General features: G+C 40.0%; 1 long non-coding RNA gene across 1 annotated transcript; it reads left to right on the top strand.

Annotated features, from left to right (window-relative positions):
• The first annotated feature begins 2,229 nt into the window (after positions 1–2,229).
• Positions 2,230–8,068, top strand: LOC132960150 (uncharacterized). The gene is made up of 3 exons (XR_009667204.1): positions 2,230–2,287; positions 3,180–3,318; positions 6,903–8,068. It is a non-coding gene; the product is annotated as an uncharacterized LOC132960150 (long non-coding RNA).
• The last annotated feature ends 1,504 nt before the right edge of the window (positions 8,069–9,572 follow it).

The following is a 9,572-nucleotide window of genomic DNA, read 5'->3' as shown; positions in this document are numbered from 1 at the left end:
CACCATGAGTGCCTTTGTTTGCAATTACCTCAGCAAAGAGTCATGATGAAGGGCTGGGGCTCGAAACATCACATATAGTGATATACTTCATTAAAGGTTTAATATGCGATTTTTCACACTTAAATATAATAGAAATCAAGTATATCCTCTGAAAATAACTCTGTGAGTAATGACTGTCTACAATGGGTGTAACACCTGAGTCCCACTGTCTGTGATGTTTTCAGAGTTTTTTTTCTGTTTGTTGACATAGCTGGCCCGACGGATGACTCCTCCCCTCGCGAATAAAAGTTGTTAAATTGAGGGACTAGAGAAAAGAAGAATAACATACTGCACTCACTGCTTAACTGTGTTTCAAAGGAAAGTAGAAAAAAGGAAAGAAAAAACCTTGTGACTGATAGATAGTTTGCTTCTCTTGAAAACAACAAAGTTCTTTTTGCTGACTCATCAGAGTTTATAAAGCTCAACACGGTTGAGTGACCAGTCATGCATGTGTTTTCTAAACACTGTGGTGACCTCCACCTTTCCACGACAAATACTTTTCCCCTTCATCATCTAATCGAGACTGTGGCAGATGAGTTACACACCAAACACAACAATCCCAACATGCTGTGTGAAAACAAAACATTGCTCAAGAGACTCAAAGAAAGAGACAGAAAAAAATGAACTGTGTCACTGTGTCATGAGCACTCCCACAAAAGTTAGAAAATAAATAAGAGGGTTATAAATGGGTGGACCAATACACAGTTTGCACGTAACATGAATTCATAAAAAATGTAAGTGCAAACATAGGCCTACACATTAACAGCATTATAACATTCTTGTGCTTTGGATAGAGTACCTTTCTCTCCATTCAGGCTGATCATATGAAGCCTGCTGGTTGGCTCTATGACTGACTTGCTTTCTTACCGCCTCTTTTTTTATTGCAGTTAGTGAACAGGCCGGTCATATGTTGAGGTCACTAAGAAGCAGTTTACACACTCACCCCGAGGCCTCAAGGTTAAAAGCAGAGGGCAGCTAGTTGCTGGGAGGAAGAATAGAGACACACGATGTTTTCACAACGTCGGTTTGCTGTCCATTTGGTGTTTGTTTGTTTTTCTTTTTCCCAGTCACTACATTTGTCTTTCCCTTTCTTTTTGGGTCTGTATCCTTTTCTGGCAAACATTTTAGGATAAGATTTTTAATTGAAACCAATAGGACACTTCACTATATTGCAATAAAAACACAATGCTTTAATGTGTTTCTGTTGACTATGTATTTGATACATTTTTTGGTCAACTTTTGGCCATGTCAGGTTTTCAGCCAAAGCAAGATTTGTTTTAGCTGAACAAATCCTGAGCATACAAATTGCTCCCCTTAAAGTAACTGAATATTTTTTTCGGGACTTCAGGGGCTCTGTAATAACCCCCGAAGGTCTGTTTCAAAAGTGAGCTGGGGCTTTCAAGACATTTGGCTACATATTTTTTCCACGTTACCAGCCTAGGATTACTAGTTGTGCAGACATTTGTCATAATTGTCATATTGCCGGTATTAGCCTGTTCTTTAGCGACGATGAATCAACCCAGATTTAATTAAAACTACAATACCTAATAGAGTTTACATCTCAGCATCAACATTGTTCTTGTTCAAAGTGATTTGTATTACTTCAAAACTAGATTATCATTATAACTTACCCCAAACATATTTTAAATATTCTAGTTTGCCTAATAATCTTAAAATTAGGCCTATTGCAAAACTCACATCGACACCAGATAGGTGAAAAAGTTAACTTTTTACAACTTAGTTCAGTATTTGGTTGTGGTTATGTGTTGTGTGTTTAATGGTTTAATTTAGGATCCAGTTATATTGATTAAATCAAATGCTTTAGTTTTGTATTTCATCTTTCCAAACCCTTGTTTTCTTATAGTTTTGAAGTTGTCTCTGAAGATAACTTCCTGGTTTAGGACAGTGCTCCTATGAACAAGTGTACTTGAATGCATCATGGTCTACCAAAATTTTGCAATCTAGACTATACCAAATTGGACTTTTTAATAGGGTAGGTCCAATGTTTTCTCTTTTTTCATTTTGTTTCAAACCAGCTATGAAAAACCCAACATTTGCTTGATGAATTGTTATACAGCACTTAATTTAAATCCCTGAATAGAAAGATTGATGTTTCAAATATTTTTGATAGCAGCAATAATCTTTTTAATTTTACAAGTGCAAGTCGCAATATGGCTTAACCAGGAAGTATTTAGAGATCGTTTGTGCCACATGGTATCTTTGTTTGTCAGCCGACACCCCCCTTTAAGTGAGTTTTACTTAGTATTATAATGATGCCATTTTTGATGTATGTTAATACTAAGACATGGTAAAACAAAAGTACTTTGAATTAAGTTTCTTCAAGAAACTTTCTTGACTGTTGTGATTACTTTGGTTCTCCAAATCTCCAAGACATGTGGGTCGAATACATCTTGATAAACAGGATTTTGAATATATTCTGTAACAGCCTATCAAATTGCAAGACTGTAGTCTCGAATTGTTAAAATAATTCACAAATGAAAATTGTTCTGGAAGTTCTCAATTAATTTCCAGATGGAAGTTATTAAGAGGTACTGATTAGGAAGCAAGTTGAGATATGGCTTTTGGTTCAAAGAATTGTGGGGTTTTAGGCCTGACATAACGCAGTCATTAGCCAACACTTAGCATATGTACTGTATGTAAGATGAACGTTGTCCAAAGTTGTTAATACTGAGGCGTAGCCACTTTCCTAACATCAACGGCAGCCATGGTGGTTCATTACAAAAATGCCTCAACTGCAAAACCTGAATTTGCAAATTAAACTTGTGTACGACATTTATTTTGTATATTGTGAGGGTGATGAAAATGTCAAGTCTAATGCACACCTAAGCTAAACTTACTTCAATAGATCCTTTAGCCTCAGCAGCAGACAGAACCTTATGATTTCCCTTTTCTGATGAACTATCACCTGTTAGTTTGGATTCTGTTTCTGATTTTAAAGGAAAATCATGTATTGCTCTTTGGCTTGCAAACTGTACAAATGATGACTAACTGATTTACAATGCAAGCAGCCCTATAGGGCTCAGATATAACATCCTTATAAATATATAAACATATAAATAATTCAAGGGTAAAGTGTTTTCTAATTTCTGTCTTATTTTCTGTCTTTCTATTGCTGTAAGGGATGACAAACTTTATGTCTTCTGTTCCTGACGAGATGTTCTCCTTTGGGTTACCTGGATAAACCCTCCATCAATCATGTCCTGAGTCACTCATCGACTCACTCTTTATTGACACTGTCACATCTTCATCATCACACAGGTAAAGTCCATTAAATCAAACTGGTACTAAATAAAGCTCCAAAGAGAACTTTTATCTTATTATATTATCCAGTGCAGGATTTTCAGATTATGTTAAATATCACGTTATATAGCCACATTAATCTCAGGGTTGTCAATAAGACACATGTCATTAGGAAGTGATTACATTCCTTTAAAGGTTTAATATGCGAGTTTTCACACTTAAATGTAATAGAAATCAAGTATTTCCTCTGAAAATAACTCTGTGAGTCATGACTGTCTACAATGGGTATAACTCCCGAGTCCCACTCTGTGATGTTTTCCGAGCTTTCCTAGCCGTAGCTTCACTTTGTTTACATCGCCGGGACGGCCGGCAGGCTCATCCCCTCACATATAAAAGTTATATAAATACATATAAAGCCTTTAATGTCCACAGGTCCTGTTTTTGCATGAATGTTTTTTGGGTTGGGTTGGATTTTAAATTTAATCTTGTAAGCCTCTGGGAGCCAGTGCAGAGATTTTAGTATGGGAGTGATGTGAGTCTTGGAGCCGGGACAACCCAAAGGCCTTGCTAGGTTCAAATGTAAATGTAGTTGTAAATATATCATCTGCATATCGAAGATGTGCAGTATTAAAACTTTTTATAATCTGTGCTAGGGGAAGCGGATGGAGGGAGACTAGCAAAGGTCCCAGGACCAAGCTGCTGAGAGACACCACAAGATAATGGAGAAGGGTCGGACATAAACTCACCAATGAGACAGTGAAGCTCCTGAGATATGAGATATGAAGAAAACCACTCCAATGCTTTATCTGATATTTCCACCCAGTCCATAGTAGTATTGTGGTCTTAAAGTCAAAGGTGGAACTGAGATCAAGGAGTACTAAACAGTCACCTTCATCAGCAGACATTAAAATATCATAAGAGTCCCTCAATAGAGCTGTTTCAGGGGAACACCTTTTCCAGAGCCCTATCTGAAATGTATCATAAATGTTGTTACTCTACAACACAGCAGACAGTTGGTTGCCCATGACTTTATCTTAAACTTTGGAAATAATGGCAGTTTTTATATCGGCCTTTAATTCAAAGGCAGTGTCTAGATTAGATTTCTTTCAAATGGCCTCAATGCATCATTGCATGTTTGAAGTAGGTGGGGACATAGGTGGTTAAACATCCAAGGGGCAATGAGACACCTTTGTTTTCCTATTAAGGCAATCAGATCCTCCAAGATGATAAGGTGAAAGCAGTCCAAGACAGTAGGGGAAGCAGAGAAGCTTGCAATAGGGAGGTTAGAATTTTGCTGCATGTTGGACCTAATAAGCCTTACCTTGTCAACAAAGAAGGAGAGGAAGTCATTGCAGTCATCAGTTGTAAAGCATGGTAAGGTGGATGGTGGTGAAACAATATCATTAATAGTGTCAAATACAACCTTTGGATTTCTTCTTGAGAAGGACATTAAACTGGCAAAGTAAGCAGTTCTGGGTTCCTGTACCGTTTCATTAAAGAATGCAGCAGATCTTTGAGATAAAGGCAATGCACCTCTATTCCAGTGGATTTCAGGCCTGCGATGTGCGCACAGTATCGGGTCCCAATAACTGCGCAGTCCTTGGGGCCCTTCCTTTGTCATGTACTTTGTCTCAATTAGGAATAGGAAAGACAAATTCTGCCTTGAAAATAAGTCATTTGAAGTTTGAGCCTCATTTGCTACAGAGCAGACATTAATCAAACCCATTTTAATAGAAGTCTGTGTTAACAGCACTGGAGCGTGCAATTTATACAGATCACTTGCCCACGATGGTGAAATTAACAGTCCTCCCCTTCATTCATGCTTCTTGTCCTCCAGGATGTACGTAGTTAAAGAAACATCAATCTCATTTTTGCTGAACATCAAATAAAAATGTTGTTTTTTTCATACTGTACATGTGGAGTCCTTCCTCACCCCCATAGTATTGAAGTAGATCCCCCGAGTGATGACCCAGCAACCTACAGACCAATTCCCCGACCCCTCATATCCTGCTGCATGCACAAAGGCCACTGGCCTGGCCAGGGGCAGGTGAAGCCCTCCATTACATAATGACAGAGGAAGTCATCCGTCAGTGTAGTAGAGTGGGATGGCACTCAACTATGTCCCTCTTTTTTCCTTGATTTGAGCTGTTGCTTGAAGCGTGTTTGACAGGGCAGTGAAACTAAAGTGTTTGTTTAGGCCTAAATCAGTTCTAGAGGGCAGGAAACAATCATGGGGGACTCAAATGTGTATGTGTGTCCATCCCTAATGATTTATTGTCACAAATGATCAGCCATAAATAAACAACAAGCAAGCCGCCAGTCTGTCCACACAAACAAACAAACAAACAAAAGGACACAGACACACATGCCATTAGTTAGAGTGACAGTAGGGTTTAGGATGATCAATCACAGTTACTCAGAGATCAGTGCACGCTTGTTTGGACTGCATTTGTTTGTCATATTAGTGCTTTGCGTGCATGTCTGCACGTCCGCTTGTGTTGATGTGTGTGAGCATGTGTTTTCGGTCTTTTTTATGTACGTGTTTGGTTGTTGCCAGTCTGCCTGCCTGTCATATGTGTGTGTTTCTGAGGGAGAAAGTGTGTGTGTGTGTGGGATGTAACCCAAGCCGGAGCGGCACAACACAGCAGCCTGTTCAAAGGGCCGTTTGTATTATTACAGCTTGTCCAGCTGCTCAGGACAGACAAACAAGACTTAGAGCTCTGTGCTGCAAAACACAGACCTCCCACCCCCATCACAGAAACCCCTGCGGCCCGGCCCGGCCCAGAATTGTGGCTCAAAAAAATGGACAAACAAACGCCTACAAACAGACAAACTGCAAGGCATAAAGGGGAGTTTTGTGCAGGAGAAATGCAGGATGCATTCAAATTCCAATCATCAAAAAGGAGTGTTTTCTTATTTTATTGTATTTCTGCTGTACAAAAAGATCTGTGACTGAATGTCTTCCAAATTGTATTCCCAAATAGAATGACGCAAATATTATGTTCATTATTTAAAATAGATATGGTATTCTTGTGATACTTGTGTTAACATTTGTACAGTGGGCTCCTCATCCGCAGAATTTAAAGTGTGCATACATTTCCACACCACACTGTAATGAGTAATGTTACCTCCTGTAAAAATATTGAGTCTCCATCCAGTCTCCATTTGCTTTTCCAAATCTCACACACTACATTGAGCAATGATCCTAAAAACAAAATATTGCTTTATACACACAGTGATCTCCTTAGAAGGCTGATGAAAATTAATGCCTGTATTTCTAGTGGTGACGATATTTCTTCTCAGTGTGTACTCAGTTTGCACTTTGAACATTTCTCTCTCTCTATCTGGATATCTCCACCAAACGTATCGAAATGATTGTGATTAAGATCAGAGTAAGCTAACACTCCCGCTGCCTGACACCTCTCCCTCTATCTTTTTCACTTCAACTTGTACCATTCTTCCTCCCCTTCAACCTCGTCTCTTGTCTCTTGTCTCTGGTCTCTTGTCCTCCATCCTCCTCCTTCCTCCCCTCCCCTCCCCTCCCCTCCTCTCCTCTCCTCTCCTCTCCTCTTCTCTCCTCTCCTGCTCTCTCTCCTTCTCAGACTCAGGGTCCCTGTGTGCCTGTATGTAACATCAGTAAAGCTGTCAAGCAACCAGGCCAAGGTAAACAGCCCAGCACCGGGTTCAGGGGTGACGGGGGCCGAGATGTTTTTCCTCAGGAACCCAGGGACCCCCGGAGGCTTCTGGCTGGGGCCAGGGAGGGGCCGAGGGGGGGAAGATGATCCCCTCAGTTGCCCCCCACATGAACACACAACAACGGGTCGCTCTCATTTCTCTCTTTTACAGAATCTCATTGACAAATGTACGATAAATCATCAGCACTCACATACTCCCCTTACTCACATTTTGCTGCTTATATCATCCCCGTGTTGACATAGAAATATACACATGTATGCCTTAAAATATGTCCAAAAGATACAGTATGCAGAATGTCAGAGTTCCCAAATCAAAAATGTAATTAGATTTTGTTCCAACTCTCTGCTGCTCATGGTTTTATGAGATACTTTAGGTGAACTTCTAATAGGATCTTGGCTTCTTGTTCTTCTTGGGGGAATGTGGCAATCATTTATTTCACTTGAATAGGAAAAACTAGGAGGAACAAGAGGAGAAGGAGGAGTAGGGCTGTCCAAAAAGGAGAACATGGTAGAGAAAGAAATATAGCAAAGGGAGAGGGAGTTAAACGGTGAATATGGATGGATTGATAGAAGGATATTGGGGAGAAATGATATCTTTAACCCAGGCGTGACCCCTCTCAGCCCCAGCAAGCTGCTCCCTAAGAGGGAGGCAGACAGCCCGGAGAGGGAGAGCAAAGATAGGGTCCATCCAGAGGTTGCAAATCAGAGGCAGCACTAAAAACACAGCAAACTGGGAACATGAGAGACAGGGAAAAAAGGCAGTGAGCACTGGGAGTTGAAGAAGAGACTAAAAAAGAAAATTAAAAAAAAAGTGGAGAAGGATTTAATGGAGAAAGGAACAAGGTCAGGGGAGAAAAAGAAAGAAGGGAGGCAGAGGGCGAAATTGTTGAAAGAAAACTTGAGCCAGTCAAGCCAAGAAAAGCATGTAGAATTGAATTAGGGGAGGGGAGAGCCACTGAGCAAACCAACAGGAGAGGAAAGTAGGGGTGCAAGGAGGAAGAGGAGGACCATTACCCTTCGTACATCAGCCGTTACATCCCCTGGCGGCTGCCGTTGAGTGTGTGTGTGTGTGTGTGTGTGTGTGTGTGTATGTGTGTGTAAGGAGTGGGGGGATTAGAGATAATTTGGGAGGGGTAAAACGGAGAACAGATTAAGCAGGAAGATAGGTTAAGACCAGACTTTATTACAGTCTACAGGCATGCATTTATAAGAATTTACTATCCGTCATGTCATCATTGACTTCCAATGAACTGCAACGCTTCACAAAACCTTTAATCTCCTCTTGCCCTTAAAAGCCTACCTGCGACTGGAGTCCTCTTCCTGTTCCTGTTTCCCAGCAGCCCTTAGTCATCCTGTTGCTGCAGCCTGTACCTCATCAATTTTGCACTACCACAATGGTCTGTGACAGCGTCCGTGACAGGCCCGTGACAGGCCTGCCACACGGACAGCCTGTCCCTGCCAACCAGCCCACAATACATGAGAAGACAAACAGACACGAACAACTCACTTCCCTCCTCCCAAAACTGTGTTGGCGCCTGACTGTGTGGCCCTACTCTCTCTAGTTGTAATCACTCTTCCTCTGTTAAAAAAAGAAAAACTACTCAGCTGCCATTACTGTAAAATGCAAGGGTAACACTTTGGACCTAAATTCTAGCTCTAGATATTTGAGCAAGTTTTGTTTCACTTTCATTTTCTCTTGAGGAGGAAGCTTACTGACTTCAGAAACTCCCGCACTTTTCCAAGCACCACAATGAGGATAACATTCCTATAACACATGAATAAAAAGATTTTAAAAAAATAAAACAACTACAGTCTGAATTTGCAAGAAGTGTGTTAGTGACATTTATGCTGACAAATTGTTTTCACTTTGGTCCTGGCCCATCTTTAGGTCAAACATTTAAATGTCTTATTTTCTAGAATGACATTCCCATCATCCATAGCTGACCTTTTTTGTTTATTGGTAAATAGCAAATGATAAAATGCCAACATGCAAAATGCCACAACACTTCCTAAACATCCAAATGTTCAAATGCTTCTTTTGGTTATGATAGCATTCTGATATTATTTAGCTCAAGTTATTTCTTTGCCTTAGTGGCTTAGGATTTTGGGTGTAGTTTTTGTGTCATTTTATTTAGTTGTCCCGTGAAATTGCAGGTCTTTCTCCAGGTTTTCATGTGTAATAAGCCATTTTTGCCTGAATATCTGTCAGTGTTGTGTCTATTTATCTTTCTACTGTTGGTTATCCTTTAAGCACTTTAACCTTTAATCTGACTTTATGGTTCCTTCTTTAGTTAACTTTTAGCCGTAGAAAACAATACACTGGCATTGCAATAGTATTATTGTAGAAAACAATCGGAGAAACAGTATCCCCGTACTTTGTGTCTACTTCAACAATCAATTTTAGGCCATAACAAAGGTGAAACGAGTTGTATGGACTGAGTTGGCAGGTAAATCTTAATTTATTGAAAATATACAGATCATGATCAAACATGATCGGGAAGGCATATAATGATAAAAGCTGATTTCTCTTTCATTTTGTTTGAAGGGATCTTCATCAAACCATTATTACTTCTACAT

This window comes from Labrus mixtus, chromosome 3 (genome assembly GCF_963584025.1).
Source record: "Labrus mixtus chromosome 3, fLabMix1.1, whole genome shotgun sequence".
In the NCBI taxonomy this organism is placed as follows: Eukaryota; Metazoa; Chordata; class Actinopteri; order Labriformes; family Labridae; genus Labrus; species Labrus mixtus.
The sequence above is the reverse complement of the archived record's forward strand: the minus strand, read 5'-3'. Positions and strand labels throughout refer to the sequence as shown.